The sequence below is a fragment of the Capsicum annuum genome, chromosome 5 (assembly GCF_002878395.1).
Source record: "Capsicum annuum cultivar UCD-10X-F1 chromosome 5, UCD10Xv1.1, whole genome shotgun sequence".
NCBI lineage: Eukaryota > Viridiplantae > Streptophyta > Magnoliopsida > Solanales > Solanaceae > Capsicum > Capsicum annuum.
The window spans coordinates 28053346-28076474 of NC_061115.1; positions in this window are offsets into that span (position 1 = coordinate 28053346).

A 23129-nucleotide genomic window follows, 5' to 3' on the forward strand; every position below is an offset into this window, starting at 1 on the left:
CTCAGCCTATTTCTATTCTGCCATACAGAATGGCACTAGTAAAACTCAAGGAACTGAAAGATCAGTTGAAGGATCTCTTAGATAAGGGATTCGTCAGGCCCAGTGTATCCCTATGAGGTATGCCAGTCTTATTTATGTGCAAGAAAGACGGTTCTTTCAGAATGTTTCTTGATTACCGTCAGCTCAATAAAGTCACGATCATCCGCTGCCTAGGATAGATGACTTGTTTGACCAACTTCAGGGTGCTAGTTATTTCTCCAAGATAAACCTCAGATCAGGCTATCATTAGCTCAAAGTTAGAGAATATGACATCCCGAAGACAGCTTTTCATACTTGGTATGGTTACTTTGAATTTCTAGTCATGTCCTTTGGTCTTACCAATGCCCCTGTAGATTTCATGGACTTGATGAATCGAGTTTTCAAGAAGTAGTTGGACACATTCGTCATAGTCTTCATAGATGATATTCTGGTCTATTCTCGCATAAAGTGTGATCATTCAAACCATCTCATAATTGTTCTTCAGACTCTCAGGGATCACTAGTTGTTTGCCAATTTCAGTAAGTGCAAATTTTGGCTAAGATCAGTAGCATTCATTGGCCACATTATTTTCAATAATGGCATTAGAGTAGATCCTCAGAAAACTGAAGCGGTAAAAAATTGGCCTCTCCCTGTCTCTCCATCAAATATCAGGAGTTTCTTGGGTTCGGCTGGCTACTACATATGGTTTGTCGAGGGATTTTCTTCTATTGCATCTCCTATGTCCAGATTGACTCAAAAGAAGGTCAACTTTCAGTGGTCAGAACCTTGCTAGAAGAGTTTTCAGGAGTTGAAGACTCGACTCACCTCAGCTCTAGTTTTAGCACTTCCCAATGGTTTTGATGGATTCGTAGTATATTGTGATGCATCAAGAGTAGGTTTAGGTTGTGTCCTCATGCAGCATAGTAGAGTCATAGCCTATGCCTCCAGAAAGTTAAAGCCCCATGAGAAGAATTATCCTACTCATGACCTCGAGTTAGCAGCAGTTGTCTTTGCCTTAAAGATTTGGAGGCATCATCTATATGGTGTTCATTTAGACGTCTTCACAGATCATAAGATCCTTCAGTATGTCTTTTCCCAGAAATATCTCAATCTTCGTCAGAGAAGGTGGTTAGAGCTCTTGAAGGATTATGACATGAGTATCCTTTATCATCCTGGCAAGGCTAATGTAGTAGCTGACGCACTCAGTAGACTGTCCATGGGTAGCGTTTCCCATGTTAAGGATAGTAAGAAGAAATTAGCTCAGGAGATTCATCAGCTTGCCAGACTAGGCGTTCGCTTAGCAGACTCATCAGAGGGTGGTGTATGTGTTCAGAGTAGTTCAGATTCATCTCTAGTTTCTGAGGTGAAAGAGAAGCAAGACAGGGATCCTATCCTTGTCAAGCTAAAAGAGTCATTTCAGAGTCAGAAAGTAGAGGTTTCCTCCCAAGGGGGAGATGGTGCTCTTCGTTTTCAGGTTCGTTTGTTTGTTCCCGGTGTAGATGAATTGAGGCAGTAAATTCTTGCAAAAGCACATGGTGCGTGATACTCTATTCATCCAGGGGCCACTAAGATGTACCGCAACTTGCGGGAGATCTATTAGTGGAGTGGGATGAAGAGGGACGTTACAGAGTTTGTGGCTAAATGCTCTACATGTCAGCAGGTTAAGATAGAACATCAGAAACCTAGTGGTTCCATGCAGGAGTTCATTATTCCTACTTGGAAGTGGGAAGAAGTGAACATAGACTTCGTGATGGGTTTTCCTAGAACACGTCATCAGCATAATTCAGTTTGGGTCATTATAGACAGAATGACCAAGTCAGCTCATTTCCTTCCAGTTCGTACCTCTTACTCAGCCGAGGATTATACCAAACTCTATATCAGGGAGTTGGTCAGATTACACGGTGTTCCACTATCTATCATCTCAGACAGAGGTACCCAGTTCACTTTTCACTTCTGGAAAGCATTCCAAAAGGGTCTTGGTACCCAAGTTCATCTCAGTACAACGTTTCATCCTCAGACAGATGGTCAAGAAGAAAGGACCATTCAGACTCTAGAAGATATGCTAAGGGTGTGTGTAATTGATTTCAAGGGAAGCTGGGATGACCACTTGCATTTGATGGAGTTCGCATACAACAACAGCTATCACTCCAGTATTCAGATGGCTCCATTCGAAGCTCTATATGGTAGGATATATAGGTCTCCGATCGGTTGGTTTGAAGTTAGTGAGGCCGCAGTCATAGGGCCTGACTTGGTATTCGATGCCTTAGAGAAAGTTCAGTTGATCAGATAAAGACTCTGAGCTGCTCAGAGCTGATAGAAGTCTTATGCAGATGTTCATAGAAAGGATCTCGAATTTGAGGTCGATGACTATGTCTATCTCAAGATCTCTCCCATGAAGGGAGTGAAGAGATTCAGCAAGAAGGGAAAGCTCAGTCCTCGATATGTCAGTCCCTTCAGGATTCTCAGTCACTTCGGCAAGGTAGCCTATGAGCTCGAATTTTCTTTATATCTAGCCTTAGTTCATCCAGTTTTCCATGTCTCTTTGCTGAAGAAGTGCATAGGTGACCCAGCAGTTGTAGTCCCTATTCAGAGCATTGACATTCAGAATACCGTCTCTTATGAAGAGATTCCAGTCAAAATCCTTGACTATCAGACTCGTAGATTGAGGAACAAAGAAGTTTCTCTAGTCAAGGTTCTTTGGTGGAATCAGTCCATGGAGGGAGCTACTTGGGAAGCAGAAGCAGACATGCGAACCAAATACCCTCATCTTTTCTCTGCTAATTCATACTTAGCTCGAGGTAACCATTTTCCTTAAGCTTATTCAGTTACATGTTCAAAATTCCAGTATAAAATTGGTATCAACTATCAGTGCATAGCTTATCATGCATTCATGAGTTCATCTTATCAATCATGCATCAGATATGCATGTTCAGTTGGGCTATATTCAGTCTAGAATTCAATTCATTCCTAAAATCATGTTCCAGTTGAGCATGATCAGTGTATGCATCGTTTTATCTTTTCTCCCCTATCAAGCAGTCATCATTCAAGGACGAATATTTCCAAGGGGGAGATATTGTAATACCCCAAAAAATCTAAACCAATATTAGAGCCATGTACCAAGCCCATGAATAGTACATCATGGTTCTTTTCTAGTTTTATGAGTAAGTTAGATGTATATTAAGGCTTCAAATAACTCCCAGCTATTAGACGAATCAAAACATTCCTTACCGATTGAATTCTTGAGAAGGATATTGGTATAGTCAACATCAAACGAGCATATCTCTCACTATACTTGGAATTTTTTATCTCATGACCTATCAATAGATAAATAATTGAATTATGTTTCCAACGATACCAATTTTGCCTAAATCCGATATCGGAGAAAAGATTTATTTCTATTTTACTCCAGCATGTCAGGCTGGAAATAGTGTGACGACATTCGTGATAGCTTAAAACATTTATGATGCCCTATCACAAAGGTCTTCAGCCTTAGGTAGAAACCAGCTCCTAAGTGACGACATTCGTGATAGCTTATCACATTTGTGATGCCCTATCACGAAGGTCATCAGCCTTAGGCAGAAACCAACTCCTAAGTGACGACATTCGTGATAGCTTATCACATTTGTGATGCCCTATCACGAAGGTCTTCAGCTATGAATTTTCAGCAACTGGAAATTTATTTTATAAGGGTATTTTGGTTATTTCCTTCACCTTCCATTACTTATAACCCTAAAGAGGCATAATTTTTTCCATTTTTCTTCAGTTAAGCATCTCAAAAACCCTCTCTTATGATCTCAACCACAAGATTAGGATTTCCATCAAACTCATCTCTCAAAAGCAAGATTCAAGCCTTTTTCCAAGATAATTGAGAATTAAGTTTCCCAATCCAAGAACTCTCCAGCAAATCATCAAGGTTTCCTTTCTAAGGTATGCGTAGTGTTCATCTATGGATCCAATCCATTCATAGAGCTCAAGAACCATGTTTTAAATATTATTTTGTAAACTCTTTGTGGTAATATGAGTATGTACATGTTGACGATTGTTGTTTAAGTTTCAATGTGATGTCTAAAGGTGTTTTCATGGAATATATATGTTTGTTAATTGAAAACCATGAACTTTAGGTGGTTAATATGTTGCAAGTATGAAACCCACCTATGCCTTAAAGAATGCATGCAAGGTGTTTGATAAAATGCTTAGGATGCTAGAAATTCATATTTGTATGGTTCTATGATGTCTAAATGACAAGTCCATGTTAGCTATATACTTCAATATGAATTCCATGCTGTTCATGTGTTGCTATTGTGGTGGTATGAAGCATGTAAGATAATGGAGATAGACAATATGTACACACAATATATCCATGCATTCCCTACAATGTTTAAGATGTTGAATAACTATATGAAATAGGATATCCCTTACTTATGATATTATGAATTATGGACTCAAATCTTAAGATCAAGTCATGTCATGTGTGGCAGTTTCCTTCTATCGAGTCCTGGGGATATTCGTACCCAAAAAACATAACTTTGTGCCTAGAGCCATGTCATGTTATCACGATAGTCTCCGTCAAGCTTAATCTATAGAACTCAGTTAGTCATATGACTCAGGAAACCTCAGAAATCTCATAACCTCAGTTAACTCTCAGATAATAGTAATACTCCGTCAGTCAACGGAAGTCAGTTAATCTGTCCATGTACAGTGAGTTGAATCATGTTTAGTCTCTTCAGATGGGAGTAAAATTTAGCACCGAGTGAACCCAAGGATGGGAACTCACTTACCAGTTTAGGCTGTTATTCTTAGTAGTCATCATTGTGTTCCAGAACTACGTAGCTAGAGTAGGTTGAGACATCTTAGCCTGTCAGATTAGGGTTGATGAGGTGGATTAACCTGTCAGTTTAGGGTTCCCATCGTTCTCCTTTCAAACACCTGCCAGCTAAGGGTCACCCACAACTGTCCTTACTAGTGGCACGGTATTAACACCCCTCCAGTTGGGGCAGAGATTGGACCCCAACTTAGCTATATGTGTTATTGGGGCATGTCAGTTAAACAACTACTTTCCACAGTTTTAGAATCAGTCTTAGTAAAAGAACTTAGATAGATCTTCAGATTTCAGTATATCAAGACTATCAGATACAGTCAAACTCAGTTACAGTACAAACCTCAGATAGTTTCATCAGATTCGGGATTGTCAGATACAGTCGCCCATGTTATCAGAATTTCAGTATCAGTCGTGTTAGCCATCAGTAAACTATTTATTAGCATACAGGACTAGCTATCATGCACCCACGATTTCAGTTACTATGTATGCATGTTTGTACTCTTACGTTCATTTCAGTCAGACAGTTAGCATTGTTCATGCATGTAAACCCTGTTTATATTTAGCTTACCTCACTCGTATACTCAGTACATTCTCTCGTACTGACACATTTGTTCTATGGTGCTTTCTTTTCATGTTACACCATAGCTTCAGAGACACGAGCTCCAGATCAGCAGTAGCAATAGCATTTCCAGTCGCAGAGATTCAGTGAGTCCTCTTCATTCGAGGACAATATGATTTGATTTATTCATTATTATTTTAGCCAGTTATCAGTTTACAGAGTTATTTGGAGACATGTTCCTTTAACTCCTTATTCAGACAGTACTTAGAGGCTTTCAGATTCAGTATTCAGACTTATGTTCAGATTTGATTCAGTTTTTAGTTGTTTTGGGTATCTTTCACCTATATGGATATAATGTTTTGACAGATTCTTTATTCAGTTGAACCTTATGGCCTACATGTTCATGTTTTTCGCATTATTATGTTATATATACAGTGTACAGGTAAAGATATCAGTCATGGGTTAGCTTGTGATTCGTCGAGGTCATAAGCACCGTGTAGCATTTCGATTTAGAAAAATCGGGGCGTTATACTTGGTTTATTAGAAATTGACAAATATGAAAATAAGTTATGGTGCGATGCGCCGGTATCGCGGTACCTCACTAGAAACTGACAATTGTCATTTTGACATACTCCGCGATGCGCTACTGGCCTGAATGACGATGTTTAACAACTGAAACTTAAAATAGCCATAACTTCTTACCCGATTATTGGATTTAGGCGAATTTTATATCATTGGAAAGCTAATTCAATTTCATACGCAATGGTAGGCTCTAAACTGAAAAATACTAAGTATTTCAAAAAATTTATATAGGGTAACCCATGTACTGAGGGTTAAGTTTAGCTTGAGAAATACGGGGTATTACGATAGCATGCAGACAAGACAGCTTTCACCCACATATATTCAGGTAGACCCAAGTTTAAAAGCATAGAGGTCATCATTTTCTTAAGGATTCTATTCTTTCGTCCGATTATACCATTTTGTTGGGGAGTATAGGGAGCACTAAACTTATAGATAATAGCATTTTTATCACAAAAATCTTCAAGAGTTTTAGTACTATATTCACCTCCCCTATCAGATCTAAATCTCTTAATTTTCCCATCTAATTAAGTTGAATGTACTAGTTCAAGCAATTTGATTTTTCTACTCGTAACATATTTAAAATGTTTCTTGGGATGCTTTACTTCAACACACATAGGACATTTAGAAATGTCGTCAAAAGTTACTACATGAGTTAAATCCATTTTTCTAAGCCTTTTAATAGAAGCAATATTAACATGACCTAGTCTACCATGTCACAAATTAACAAACTCCGCAATATAAGCAGAATTGAAAATACATGTATTATTGACAGTCTCTTGAATAGTGTTCAATATAAATAAACCCTCACTAAGGTATCCCTTCCCAATAAATGCTCTTCTACGCGAAATAATTATTTTATCAGCTTCAAAAATAAGTTTAAGTGCTACTTTATTGAGAAACTGTCACGACCCAGAGCTAACCCCTAGTCGTAACACGGTGCTTAAGGCCACTAGTGATCCTAAGCTAGCCCATGATTTGGTATTTGTGGTGAGAACCGAATAAAATAGTAATGGGATAAAATGCGCGAAAGATAATCTGATAAAATGTTGGTACGATGTAATACTGAAATATAATTCAACATGTCTGAAACAACTGAAAAGACTGAAAACCCACTGATTGTCTATCTGTCTGAAAGCCTCAAAAAAATCATAAAAAGTTGATGGGACAAACCCTCAACTAACTCCAACTGACTGAACATAAAGAGATGCTGAAATAACAGTAAAACATGTCATGTCCTCGATGAAAGAGGACAAACCACTGTTTTATCCCATTTGAATTTCATTTGCTGAGAACATGGTTTTGACCTCTTAAAACTATTTCAAAAGATTTGAGAAAATTTTGAAATAATTTTAAGAAAATTCACAAAGTCATCACTTGATTTTATAGAAAAAATCAAGAAAAAACTTTTAAAAAAATTTCAAAGGTCCAAAAACAGAAATAAACCTTTAAAACTAGAGATTCTGGGTAAAGGTTTAATTAACGCCCTAAGAAGGGTTTTAAGGCACTTAGGAGCGTTGGTTTAAAATAGTTTACCAAAAGCAACTAACTTGAATAACTAAAAGTGGCTAATTTTCGTAAAAACTTATACAAAATATTAAAATTATTTCTTTAAACGTATTTAAAATAACATTTATTCATTTAGAAAAGAAATATTCCACCTAAATTAAACTAAATTGCAATTTTCAGACTTAAGAAGAAAATGAATTTTGTTTTTTGTAAAAAAGAAGAAGAATATGAAATTACTTTCTTGTTATTAATTATTATAGAAAAGTCGATTATGTTATAGAAAATACTTTTGGAAGAAATGCTAAGAGAGTGTGAAATTAAAAGTATCTTATTAATTATGGAAAGTTAAAACTTATAAGAAAATTTAGTTTCTTGAATTTGAAGAAAGTTATTTTAATCCAAATAGACTATTAGTTGCATGAACATAACAAATGTCATTTTAAAATAAAATACTTAAATCTTTAAAAGACTTATTTTAAGGGAAAAATCGAAGGAACCATTTAATCCGTTTTTAAACGTGATAAATTAGGTGAAGAAATTATGAATTAAGTAAAAGAAAACTAAGATAAAATAAAATGACAACACTTTAGAAAATTTGTGTAGGTTAATTGAAAGCAAAAGATAAATTATAAGTTACAAAAATGAATACAAGAATTTAAAATTGGGCCCTTAATTGGCACATTAGCAAAGCTGCCCATTTTTTGGCTTGAATTGTGGACTTTGGGTCCTCTTTCTGCAATGTATACTATATATATATCAGCGGGTCCTCTTTCTGCAGTGTATACTATATATATATAGGCTTGCATTTTTCTGCGTTTTTCATGTATATCTCCAAGTATACACTGTATATCAGTGTAGAAATCAGCATATTTCTTCCCCATTTTTTATTATACATGGTGGGATAGTGTGCAACTGTTTTCAGTGTATATGCACTATCAGCGTATACCAGCTTGTATACTTGTGCTATCCTATGTACATCAGTCTAATTTTGGACTTTAATGAGGCTCGACTCGAGGGCATTCGAATGCAAGGATATGGGGAGTCTCATTATACTCATCTGGAAAAGTTCATGTAAAGAGAAGAAGAGATAAGGAGTAAGTATGGAATTCACATCATCTTTAGCACACATATATGATAATAATCATAACTCAAATTCAATCATAGACATTAAGAAAATACCGGGAGGAAAAGAAAAGAAGAAAACATCACATCATTTATAAAAAAATGAAATAAAAATAAATAAATCATGTCAAACATATGAATGTGATTAACATTACTTATACAAGTAGATGCGTTATGTCAATTTTAGTAGACTAGAGATGCTTGAAATTGACAGAAATTAGCTATTGGATTGCAACCTTGTCGTTTAACATTCAAATCACTTGCACAAGATTGATGGCAGAAATACACCTTTATGTCCCAAAGCTATTTACGGTGAATACAAAGAAGTAATTATACTTGGTCTATTACTATCCTGGAATCCAAAACATATAACAAAAGTCTAAACACACATTTTGATATTTTTGCAAGTTTTCCAGTTAAAATAAAACATAAAAAACATTTTTCCCACATAAGCAGCAAAGAGCAAAAGAAACACGCGACACAAACTTAAATTAGCAATCAACCATGCTCGATAACGAATTATACATAGAAAAATTTTTAAGCTAACATAAAAGAAGAAAAAACAAACTTGTCCTTTTACACCCAACACACCACAATCGACTATGATTCAGATAAGAAAATGATTGATGCTTTGAACAAGTATTACGTGAATCTTTATGTCTCTGTTTCAACTAATTAGATTTCAACACACACCCAGGTAAATCCACAAACATGTTGTAAAAGTAAAGCATTCAGGAAAAATAATTTGGCACATACTCGCGAGAAATAATACTAAGAAAACTATCTTAACACAGACAAGTTTTCCTCGCGTAACTCTAAATAGTATTAAAAAAAAGCACAATTTAGCAAACCTCACGGCTTATCAACCAAATTTAGAATAAAATCCGTTCAACAGTAAAGTGAATCCTAGTTAGATGTCTCGATTTTGAATAACATTACGAAGTTCTTTCAGAAAGATAATATTTTTTTCTTTCCCGTTAAACCTTTCCAAGTATTATGAACTAGGCAGATTTCACAAGAAGCTTGGTGGATATCATCAATGTATTCCATACATAACCAACACAATAATGTTAACATAATAACAACGATCAGCTATTACAGAATCCTATGGCCTTCATAGCCATCTATAATGAACAATCCCAGCATCAATTACTATACTAACAAAAATTTATAAGCTAATAAAGAAAATTTCTATGACACAAGAAAACTAGACGGGAGAGGTGTTTACCTTTCTCCGGGGAGTTAACCGGGACAAATGAGCTTAAATTAAAAGAATTTCACCTCTAGCAGGACCCACTGCTAATTCGCTAGAGTTAGAACGAATTCGCCGGTATTGAATGTTTTAAAGAAATTTCTCCTTGAATTCTTTGGTTATGTAGGATTAGAGGAATGTTCCTCCCGAATCCTCAATTTCTTCCTAAAGAATCCCCTCCTTCAATGGAAGCCTCGGTTCCTATTTATAATATCTCATTTGAAATTCAAAAAAAATCTATTTTTGTCACAAAGAGTGGTTAGAGATTTGAAAAAAATTGAAAAGGGATAGAAACATATCTCAGAAATTCAGATTTGATTGTGATGCTTCTGATTCGGATAGCAAGAAGCACGCAACACCTTTAAACAAAAGTCAAATATGAAGGCTCGAGGTGCGCAAAACTCAAAAGATAAGAAAGAGAGAGCGGTGAGAAATTTTCGTGATTTAGGGTTCATTGATGTCGAATCAAAATTGGGGCTGGACGGGTTGTCGTTTTTGGGTTTACTGGGTTCGGGTTTGCCAAATTTTGGTGTGGGTTGGTCGAATTTTGCCGGGTCAACGTTGAATCGGGTATTGCTGTTTGATGTTTTTTGTACATTTTGTTGTACGTGTTTTGTTGTTTTGACATGGTTATTGCTGATAGTGAATTGGGTAAAGGGGGGAAATTTCAAAAATAACAATTATAGAGTTTTAATTGTAACTTTTCTAGCAATAATTTTAAAATTATAAAAAATAACAATATATATTTTGTATTTGAGTAAACTGTTGCTAGTTAAATACATATACAACAGAATATTATGTTCCTAATATAACGCAAATCAGTTTCAGTTTAAAATGAAAAAAATGGTTTCATAATTTATGGCACAATTAATTGACAGATTTTCTTACCTTTTAAAACTCTTTTTTTACATCAATGTTAAATTACAACAATTAATTCAAATTCAAAAACATTTTCAATAATCAGAAACTAAAATCAAAATTCAAAATACAGATTCAATTTAAAAATAGTAAATCTAATCAGTTAGAGTTAAATAAGGAATGAAACTGTTCCTTGATTTATGCCACATTTAATTAAACAGATTCCTTTACCTTATATGACTCTTTTATTTTTACCTCAGCCGTCAATTTACATCAACATAATTCAAATTCAAACAACGATTTTCATAAACAGCAAATCAAAGCTAATTCAAAAAACAAAGTGCTTCCAATATTTTTATGATCTTCTAAAATTTTGAAGAAAATATTGAAAATACAACTCTCCAATTACAGGTATCGATAAACAAACTTGATTATGTTTGTGAATTTCATAAAAAAAATATCACGAGAATTGCTGAAAAACTTACAACAAAATTGCGTAATAGTCGTGGAATTCCAAAATTTGAGATTGTATATGAATCCTATCAGTTCTCAAAAAAATGGTTTGAGCAAATTATTTCTTTCAAATTTAAAGTTATTCATGTCGTTATTTAATTTGAAATTTGAGATACAATTGTTATACGATAAATTTGAATTTTAGTCGATGATAACTAGTATTCAGAAAAAATGTTCATGTTTGTTGGAATTCGTTTTGCATTTTTGTATATACGAAATAGTTATTTTTAAAGTATGTATTTTAACAGCTATATGTATTTGACTTTATATATTTTAACAGCTATATGCATTTATAATATACATATGCAGTCTATTTATGTGTTCACTATTGTTTCAAATGTTTCCAGGTATATGTATTTATATTATACATATGCAGCAATTTATAAGTTGTAATGAAAATACATATGCATATAACAAATATACATATTAAGACTTGTAATATACATATGCTGCTTCAGAATAAATATATTTGGTAAACTGGAATGATTTGAATTGTCAATTATTTTTTAAAAATTATTCTTGTATTAATAATTTTAGGTTATACCAGCCTCAGAGTATGTCTTTATAATTCACGACATAGATAAACATTTTATTGTTTGTCTTAAGGAAAAAAATGTTCTTGCCATGCATTCCAATTGGACGAGATACTATGTGTCCATGTTTGTGCGGTACTTGGTAGCAAGAGTTTTCAAAAGGGACTATATTGCTATTATCTATACAAGCTAAAATTGTGTTAAGAACGTATGATCTTTTCATTTATCCTCTACCACACAAAATGAGTGGATAATTTCACAGGAGGTATTGGAAGAGTAGTTTTGCCCTCAAAATACAAGCGACTCCCTTGGAGACCTGCAAAGAAGAATCGTGAAAAATCGAGAAGAGATATGTTCGGAAAAAATAAAAATTATTGTAGTTTATTCACAATAGATGTTCATATAGAAAATATAATAAATGATAAGTTTATTAATGTATTCAGTCAAAAAATAACTGCTTCATTTTTTCACTGATTATTATATGATTCTAAATTTTGATGATATTTTTAATGTTATTGAACTTTTTGTAGTTAAATTGCTGCAAATGCTATCATTAAGAATAAAGTATACAAGACGTGTAACATCATTTATTTATATTTAATGAACTGTATGTTACACAAGTCAAATTTTTAATCTAAAAAAAATACATATGAGAATCTAATAAAAACCTATGCCAATCTATAAAAAATAAGAATAAGTTAACATCCATTTATGTAATAAATAAAAGTAATTAAGAATACATATAATGACTTATCAATTACATAACTAAAACTTTAAATACATTTATTTAAAAAAAAAAAAACATATACATTAATCATACATAAATATGCATTATTCATAGATATATATACATATATGAAAAAAATCTATGAATAACTCATGAATACGTAAGTTTATATGGTAAAATACATATGTATTAAACTGGATAAATACACATACATTTACATGGCCAAAAAAATATATATTCAGACAAATATATATATATATATATATATATATATATATATATATATATATATATGCATAGCGGAAAATATATATTCAGACTTGTAAAAAACAAATGCAGTATTCATATATACATATGCATTATGCATAACTACATATGTATTAATTATATATACATATGCATTATGCATTAATACATATGCATAACATAAAAGGGTACAACACGCATTTCTAGTAAAATACTTATGTATTAATCATAAATATATACGCATCATAAAAATATATAGACTTATGTAAAACTATACAATAATTATGTATTATTCAGAAGTATATGTGCAGAATTGAAAAAAAGCGCATGCATTGCTCAAAATGCATATGCATTACTCAAAAATACATATGCATAAAATGAAAAATACATATAATGACTGAAACATACATATTCATTACTGAAAATTATATTCAAAATTAGAAAGCTCATATTCATACCAAAATATTCATAACAGTAGCATAAACTAAGCACGAACAACTGTATTTTAGAAATTTAAACATCAAAATTAACAATTACAGCAAATAAAATATTAAGATATCAATTTCCAACACTAAAGTGACATATGAAACCTAAGAAATATTCAATTAAATCTTAGTCTATGTAAAGTTCATTATTGTAAAATACAACAAATTCAAAATAATCTTCAAATATCATGCACTTCAATATCTTCTGTTATCCCAATATCCCTAAGATGCCTCATTGGTGCTTCATCATCACTTTGTGCCTTCTCTTCTTCTTTTCTCAAACCATAATGCCACAACATTAAAGCATATCTCGTGAGAAGAAGATCTGGATCAAAATCCATAGTTGGAACACCATCAACAGTTGAAACATACACATGAATTACTCTTTCCATGTATATTTTGAGAACGCAACACCTATACAACATAAAAATACAATTATATGTCTAAACAGTGTAGCATATGTATTTAAGAAAATACATCCTAAAAGTTACATTACTAATCAATATCTAAGTTATCAACACATCAAAATACAAAAATTGTCGTCACCTGATGTATGTAAAAAATACATTTCAACAAACAAGAACTACATATCACATTCAAAATGTAATTACTACCAAATACAACTTAACATCGAATAAAATTCTTAGAGGTAAACATAAAAACACATATCTAAACTGAATGTATTTTCAGAATACATATTAGAATTATATTTCAACAAACACATATGTATTTTGTGAATGAGAACATGAATTGTACAAATTTAATTTACAAGAACAGAGTATAACTACACATATACAAATTATATAACAAATGTGTTTTCAGAATACATAATACACTTCTATATAAAAATATATATACAAAAACCTTGCCATTGATAAATACAAATATCTTACACAAATTTTAGATATCAAATACATATTTAAAATATATTGTATATAACATATACAATTCATATAAATAACAAAATTTTTGAATAGCACTATACCTCCTTCACTTTCTCTTGTTCAGATTCATAATCTGATGCAACGGGACTTGCAATTTTACTACATTCTCCCTTTTCATTTGATTTTCTCCTTTTCACTGATTTTTAAAATTTTATGGGTTTTGGGGATGAAGATTTTGTTAATGCTCCACAATCTTTTCGGAATTGTTGCGGTGCTTCGATCTCAAGTCTTCAACGATAACACCTTCGTTAGATAGAATATTAATAGAACCCAAGTTAAAATCTTCGTCTTGTGTTAAACCAAGACTAAATGATGGTATTTCATCGGAAACTAAATTCTTCGATTAGTTTTCTCTAACTGAACTACTGCGATTTGCATGTTGAGCCATTATACATTAGCTCGTATAATTTCAACAGAAAAAAAATAAACTCAAAAAGATGAGTTTTGCAAACTAATTTTGGAAAAATGGCGACACTAAAACACCTTAACAGAAATTAAATAGAGAAAAAATAACATGCATTAACTAAATAAAAACTTACCTTAAAAAGTGGAGATGATCTTTATCAAGATGTGGGATTTCATGCTGAATTTGGGGGAATTTGAAAAAAAAAATTAAAAAAAAAAGAAGTTGAGGGAAGTGAAATAGGTAAAGTAGAGTAAAAATAAGGAACTGAAAATAAGAAAGTAGATTTCACGCGCTTTTAAGAAAAAAGAATAAAATATTGCTAGTTTTGTTATTAGTTGCAATTTTGCCAAACTATTGTTATTTCTTGTAATTAATATCTTAAGGTTGCTAGTTTATGTAATTTTTCCAATAGATATTGAGGGGTTGGGCTGGGTTAAGCTTGGAAAAGTGGGTTGGGCAACTAAGGAGTTGGGTTGGTATTTTAAGTTGAATTGATGGATCAATTGGGGAGATTAATTTAAAAAGGATTGGGGTTTAGGTTTTTTTTTTAATTAAATAGCGCCAAATTATAAATTCAATCAATTTTGTTTAAATTCGGCCCAATCAAAAATCAATCGGCTAATTGTATTGTAATTACGGTTCAATTAATTTCAATTATAGACAAATTCAATGAATGAATTAAATTGAATCAAAATTGAATATGAATTATAAACTGGTTTAATTTTGAGTTTCCTAATTTAATAAAATAAAACAAATATTTTTCAAAATAAATTATTTTTTAGAATAAATTATATTTAAATCAAGACTTTATCCATTTTAATTAATATTCAATATATTCTCAATAAAAGTCCAATTTTGATCAAAATATTCATTTAAGTAACAAAATTTATACAATCTCGTATATGTAAATACGAAAACGTATAATCGTCACTTAAATGATAAAATTAACCCAAATAATTATTTTAGAGCACGTTTGTTCGGATGAATAAATATTTTGATTTTATCAAGAATCAAAGAAACTCAGGATTAAACTTAGTTATGGATGGAAAAAAAATTAGGTTTCAACAACCACTACTGTTGCTGGGTAATGCTGAACTATCTAAGGATGGTCGAAAAACTGAGCGTCCGAACCTATATTATAAGACAACATAGTGCAAAAGAAAAGTATGTGGTAAGTACTTTAAATGTACTGGTACGTGAGATAAGGACAAACTGAAATACATATGGCAACTGAACATGGATGCATGAACATGTAAAACTGAGAATGCAAAACCAAGTAAAGCATGAACTCAATTTAATCTGTAAAGCTGACTGATTGAATAACTAAAAATCTGATTACTTGGTCAAACAAACTTGAACTGATATAGACTGAGTACTGAAAGAAACTGTGGAAGCTATCATATAACTGACATGCCCCAATTTGAGCTAATCAGGGTCCAACCTATAACCCCAATGGGAGAGGTATCAGTACCTTGCCACAGATACTAACACTGGCAATGTGGATCGACTAAACTAGTGTCCCGAAGGACTAGGGAGTCTCCCTCTAGTGGCAGGTGCCCCTAAGAGAATGTCAACCCTCAATTGGCAGGAAGACCTCTCAAAATCTATGTTGGCTACGTAGTTCTGGAACTCAGGAATTGCTACTAGAGTCACACCCTCTACTGGCAGGTGAACCCTCATCCATAGGTTCACTCAATGCTAAATTTTACTCTCAATTGAACTAACACTATTTCTGACTAAGGTCAACGAATAGTGCTCAACATAATCATAACAAACTGAGTATGACAATAAAACCATGAATGGACTAACTCATTACTTGAAAAGTCTGAAACATAAGTAAACACATAGGTATTGGGTGTTCATAATCTACCAGCACTGAATAATTACAAAATTCGATAAAAACACTTGAAACAGTGACATAAAGTCCCAACTCAAAGACCTAAAACATAATATGTTTCACCAAACTGAAAAATTCCATGAATTTAAATATATGAAAGTATTAAACTTGAGAAGATAACAATTTCACATGGTTTAATTCATAATTTGATAATTTGACATGGGATCAATTGAATATGACATGAGTAGTTGAAATTCAAATCATAAAGTAATCAACTTTTCATGGGGAAAACATGTTGACATGGCTTGAATTTAAATTTCAAAGATGACATGGATTAAATTCATGATTTACATGGATAATTTTATAAAAGAAGATTAAAAATCCATACTTGACTTCCAAGGCCCTTCGGAAAAGCCATCCAAAAGTGAGAGGTAAACTGAGTACCTCTATCCGAAATGATAGACCACAAAACTCCATGCAACTTCACCAGCTCCCTAAGATAGAATCTAGCATAATCCTCAGCTGAAAATGAAGTATGAACTAGCAAGAAATGAGCTGACTTAGTCATTCAATCTACAATGATCCATATTGAATTATACTGATGACGCGTATGAGGCAATCATTTCATAAAATCCATGTTCACCACCTCCCACTTCCATGTGAGGATGATAAACTCCTGAAGTGTACTACTAGGACTTTGGTGTTCAACCTTAACCTGCTGGTAGTTCAAACACTTAGCCATAAACTCTGAAATATCTTTCTTTATACCACTCCACTAATATATCTCCCCCAAATCACGATACATCTTAGTAGCCCCTGGGTGAATAGATCTCCTGCTTCAGCTAGTACTCACTATCTCAGATCATCAACACATGAAACACATAGTCTGCCTTGATAATGAATTATACCATATCCCCCTTAGGAGAAAACCTCCACCTTCTGATCTCTAACTGTCTCCTTCAAATTGACCAAACTAGGATCCCTACCTTATTTTTGTTTTACTTTGGTGACCATTGAAAATTCTGAACCCATATACTACCTTCGACTGAATCAACCAACCGAACCCCTAAATAGTACGTTGGTGAACCTCATGGACTAATTCCTTCATACCATCCTCAACATAAGCAGTACTACCCAAAGGCAATTTACTAAGGGCATCTGCCACTACATTGGAGTTACCTGGATGGTACAACATACTCATATCATAGTCTTTCAATAATTCAGGCCACCTTTTTAATAAAGATTCAGGTCTTTTTGCATGAACACATACTACAAACTCTTGCGATCCGTGAACACATCAATATGAACCCCATAAAGGTAATGCCTTCAAATCTTTAAGGCAAATACAATAGCTGCCAACTCAAGATCATAGGTCAAATAATTCTTCTTATGGGGCTTAAGTTGTCTAGAGGCGTAGGCTATGACCTTATCTTTCTGCATTAGTACACAACCAAGACCAACTTTAGAAGCATCACAATACAATACGAACCCAACCCATCTGTGCCATCTGGCAATGTCGAGATTGAAGTGGAAGTGAGTCGAGCCTTCAATTCCTAAAAGCTCATCTCACAGGTTTCTGACCACTAAAATTTTCTTTTCTTTTGGGTTAGTCTAGACATGGGAGAAGCAATAAAAGAAAACCCTTCGACAAACCATCTGTAATAGCCAGCTAAACCCAAGAAACTTCTGATGTCTAATGGAGAGATGATTCTAGGTTAGTTTCTTACTGCTTCGATCATTTTGGGATCAACTAGAATGCCATCATCAAAACTATATGATCGAGAAAAGCTACTATTCTCAACCAAAATTCACAATTACTGAACTTAGTAGATAACTGATGGTCTCCAAGGGTCTGCAACACAACTCTCAGATGGTCTGCATGATCATTCCCATTATAAGAATAGACAAGGATGTCATCAATGAAGACTATGACAAACATGTCTAAGTACTCCTTGAACACCCTGTTTATCAAGTCCATGAAAGATACAGAGGCATTTGTTAGTCCAAAAGACATAACTAGGAATTCAAAGTGACCATACTAAATACTGAAGGCTATCTTTGGAATGTCACATTCTCTTACTCTAAGATGATGATAGTCGGATCTGAGGTTTATCTTAGAGAAATAGCTTGCACCCTAAAGTTGGTCGAATAAGTCATTAATCCTGAGGAGAGGATATTTATTCTTGATTGTGACTTTGTTCAACTGATGGTAGTCGATGCACATTCTAAGAGAACTGTCTTTCTTGCATACGAAAAGGACTACGGCGCCCTATGGGGAAATATTAGCCTGATGAAACCCTTATCTAAGTTATTTTTCAACTGTTCTTTCAATTTTTTAGCTTAGTTGGAGCCATTCTATAAGGTTGGATAGAGATAGGTTGGGTATATGAAAGGAAATCTATCCCGAAGTTAATCTTCTTTCGGGAGGAACCCTAGGGAGATCTTCAAAAAATATATTAGGAAATTCATTTACTAAAGGAACTAACTTAAGACTCAGGGTTCAAAAATTTGAGTCCTTAACTCGAACAAGATGGTAAATACACCCCTAGGAAATTATCTTTCATGCCATAAGATATGAAACAACCCGACCCTTAAGCACTGAAGCACTACCTTCTATTCAATAACTGGTTCATTAGGAAACTAGAACTGGACGATTCTATTTCTGCAATCAACTAAGGCATAGCACGAGTGAACCCAATCCATACCGAGTATGACATCAAAATCAGTCATCTCTAACTCTACATGGTTAGCTAAAGTAACTTTCTGGGACACTATGATCGGGAATTTCTTGTATACCCGTTTTGCTATAAAAGACTTACCTACTGGGGTAGATACTGAGAAAGGCTCTACTAATATTTAAGAATTGACACTAAAGTCTACAATGATACAAGGAGTCACGAAGAAAAGTGAAGCTCTGGGATCTAACAATGCATAAACATGAAGATGGAAAACTTGTAACGTACCCGTAACCACATCGGGAGAACTTTCCTGATCATGTGGAGTCTAGAAAGCATATAGTCTATACTGGCACTACCCACTGGTGGCATTAGAAGTGGCACCTTGCTGAGTTAGGCCACCTACTAGAGCTGATGAATAGTTGGACTGACGCTGCTGATGAACGTCCTTACCCTTTTGGCCAACCCATGATCAATCTCTGATCCTTGGCCTGGTTTGCCACATCCAAACCACACACCACTACCTTCTTTACATTTTCCCTAATAATTTCTACCACATTTTCTTCAGAGCAGATTGGTATGACCACTATTCATACTACTTTGAGACTAAGAGTGTGGCGTACTATCTCGACTATCCTGTATGAACTTAGGCACTGGCGTACCGGCTGAAGATGGAGTTGTGGCCAAAAATTTTGGAAAGAACTGAGAACGATTACTGCCTTGCGATCTTGGTTGAGAAAAGTTGAAACTAGCTGTTTTGGACCTCTTATTCGCTCTTTTCTTCTCTTTGAGCTTCTCCTCTTCAATCTGTTGAGCATGAACCATCAGTCTATAAATGTCCATCTCCTTGATCAACATGGTAGTCCTACACTCCTTGACTACACTATCAGATACACTAGACACAAACTTACTCATCCTAGACCTATAGTCAGCCACTATAGTCGGAGCATACCGCGCCAATTGAGTAAACTGGAGTGAGTACTCCCTCACACCCATGCTACCCTATTTCAAATTTATGAACTCCTAAACCTTAGCTTCCCTCAATTCTAGTAGGAAGAACCTGTCTGAGAAAGTCGTGGCAAACTCCCTCCACTCTATTGGCCCTGCCTCAACACCTCTGTCCTCCTTTCACTACTTGAACCAGGTGTGAGATACCCCTACAAATAGTTAGCAACTAAGTTTGCACTCTCACTTAAAGTGACACACATAATGTCTGTCACTTCTACACCCCATCCAAAAACTCATGCGGATCCTTCTCAGACTTTGATCCAGAAAACAAAGGGGGATTCATCTGAGTGAAATCCTGAATTCTAGCTGCAGTTGTATTCATCACTAGATTGGATAGGGTAACAGTATGTGGGTTATTCTGAGCAGTTACAGAATGTGCTAAGGCCGTGAAAGTAGCCTGAACTCTGTGTGAGAGACATAGTCATTCAGGGGACTCCCTGAACAAGTGGTGGTACGGGCTGATCCTCATTCCATCTTCCGTAGTTTCTTCTGGGAGGCATTACCTGTAAATGAAATAAAGGATGAGTTAGAAAAAGAAAGTAATTTAGTAAAGCTCATGCACTTTTGCACGACATGAATACTGAAAGAAGGAAAACTTTTCTAAAAATATCTCATAGTCTCTTGTCCATAAGTGTAGTGAGCTTCACACATATGCACAAGACTCTACTCAACACGGCTTTCAAACACCCTAGGATACTTTATAACATAGCTCTGATACCAATTTTTTCATGATCTAGAGCTACCCCCTAGTTGTAACACAGTTCTTAAGGCCACAAGTGACCCCAATATAACCCATAATCTGGTACTTGTGGTGAGCAACGAATGAAATAGTAATGGGATAACATGTGCAAAAGATAATTTGATAAAATATTGGTATGATGTAATACTAAAATATAATTCAATATATCTGAAACAATTGAATAGACTGAAAACCAACTAACTATCTATCTGTCTGAAATCCTCAAAAAATCATAAGGAGTTGATGGGACAAACCCTCAACTAACTCTGACTGACTGAACATAAAGAGATGCTGAAAAAATGGTAAAAAATATCATGTCCTCAGTGGAAGAGGACTCACTACTACTATTGCTGGGTAATGTTAAACTGTCTAAGAATGGTCAGAAAACTGAGTGTCTGAACCTATGTTATAAGATAACATAGCGCAAGAGAAAAGTATGTGGTCAGTACTTTGAATATACTGGTACGTGAGATAAGGACTAGCTGAAATACATATGACAATTGAACATGTAAAACTGAGAATGCAAGACTAAGTAAAGTATGAACTGAATTTAATCTGTAAAACTGACTGACTGAATAACTGAAAATCTGATTACTTGGTCAAGTAAACCTGAACAGATATAGACCGAGTACTGATTGAAATTATAGGAACTATCATGTAACTGACATGCCCCAATCTGAGCTAATCAAGTTTAACCTGTAACCCCAGTGGGAAAGGTATCACTACCATTCCACGGGTAGTAACACTGGCAATGTGGATCCACTAAACTAGTGTCCCAAAGGACTAGGGAGTCACCCCCCTACTGGCAGGTTCCCCTAAGAGAATGTCAACACTCAACTGGTAGGAAGAGCTTTCAAAAACTATGTTAGCTACATAGTTCTGAAACTCAGGGATTACTACTAAAGTCATACCCTCTAATGGCAGGTGAGACCCCATCCCTGGGTTCATTCAATGCTAAATTCTACTCCTAACTGAACACACCATTTTTGACTACGTTCAATTGATCTCAACTAATAGTTCTCAACATAATCATAACAAACTAAGTATGACAATAAATTCATGAATGAACTAACTCATTGCTTGAAAATTCTGAAATGTAAGTAAACACATAGGTATCGGGTGTTGATGACCTGCTAGCACTGAATAATTATAAAATTCGCTAACAACAGTTGAAATAGTGGCATAAATTCCCAATTCATAGAGCTAAAACATAAAATGTGTCACCAAACTGATAAAGTTAATGAATTTGAATAAATAAAGTATTAAACTTGGAAGGATAACAATTTCTCATGGTTTAATTCATAATTTGATAATTTGACATGGGAGCAATTGAATATGACATGAGTAGTTGAAATTCAATGCATGAAGTAATCAAATTTTTATGGAAAAAACATGTTGGCATGGCTTGAATTTAAATTTCTAAGATGACATGGATTAAATTTATGATTTACATGGATAATTTCATATAAGAAGATTAAAAATCCATACTTGAACAAAAAGGAGATTTTTCAGACTCAATGGGTGGAAGGAACCCATTGATGAATACCTCACATACCGGGAATTGCTTGACTTGTGAAGGGAACTTGAATTTTGACACTTGAAAGATGACTTGGTGAGAGAAACCCTAATCTTGATGATCTTGAATATGAGAGGAGGAAAGTATTGTTATTTGACTAAAAGTGGAGGAAAATAATGCTCTTTTTTAGGTTATAAGTCATGGGTCAGGAGTTAACAGAGGGGAAAAGACAAAAAGGCCCTTTAACTAAACATTGCAGAAATTGGTTGCCAGTCTATACGAGTCAACCATATGACTCATATGGTGAAGTTACGGCTAGACCTCCTAACTTGTAAGCTTGGAATGATCTAAGAGAGTACACACTGGTCAACATACGAGTCTAAACCTATGACTAGTAATATCTCCATACGACTTGTAGCCCACCTCTCGTAACTTGGACAGAATATTGGGAAGCCTACACTGCTGAACTCACGGCTTCACTTTATATTATTCGTATGTTGTATGTATGACTCAAGGAAAGGAGACGTACCTAGAATAGACTGCCAACCAATTCACATTGTCTTGGATACGACTATAATATACGACTCATATATTGTATGTACGACTCAAGGGCATGAGGAGTATATAGTACAGTGGTATTTAGATGTGAGGTATTACAAAAGCACTCCAGAATCTAAGTTTCTAAAGAGGGAGGAAACACATAGAACATTGTTCAAGAGTAATGTTTTATCGAAAGTTAATTTAAGTGAAATTTTTTTTACCCATATCTCCAACAGTAGTTGTA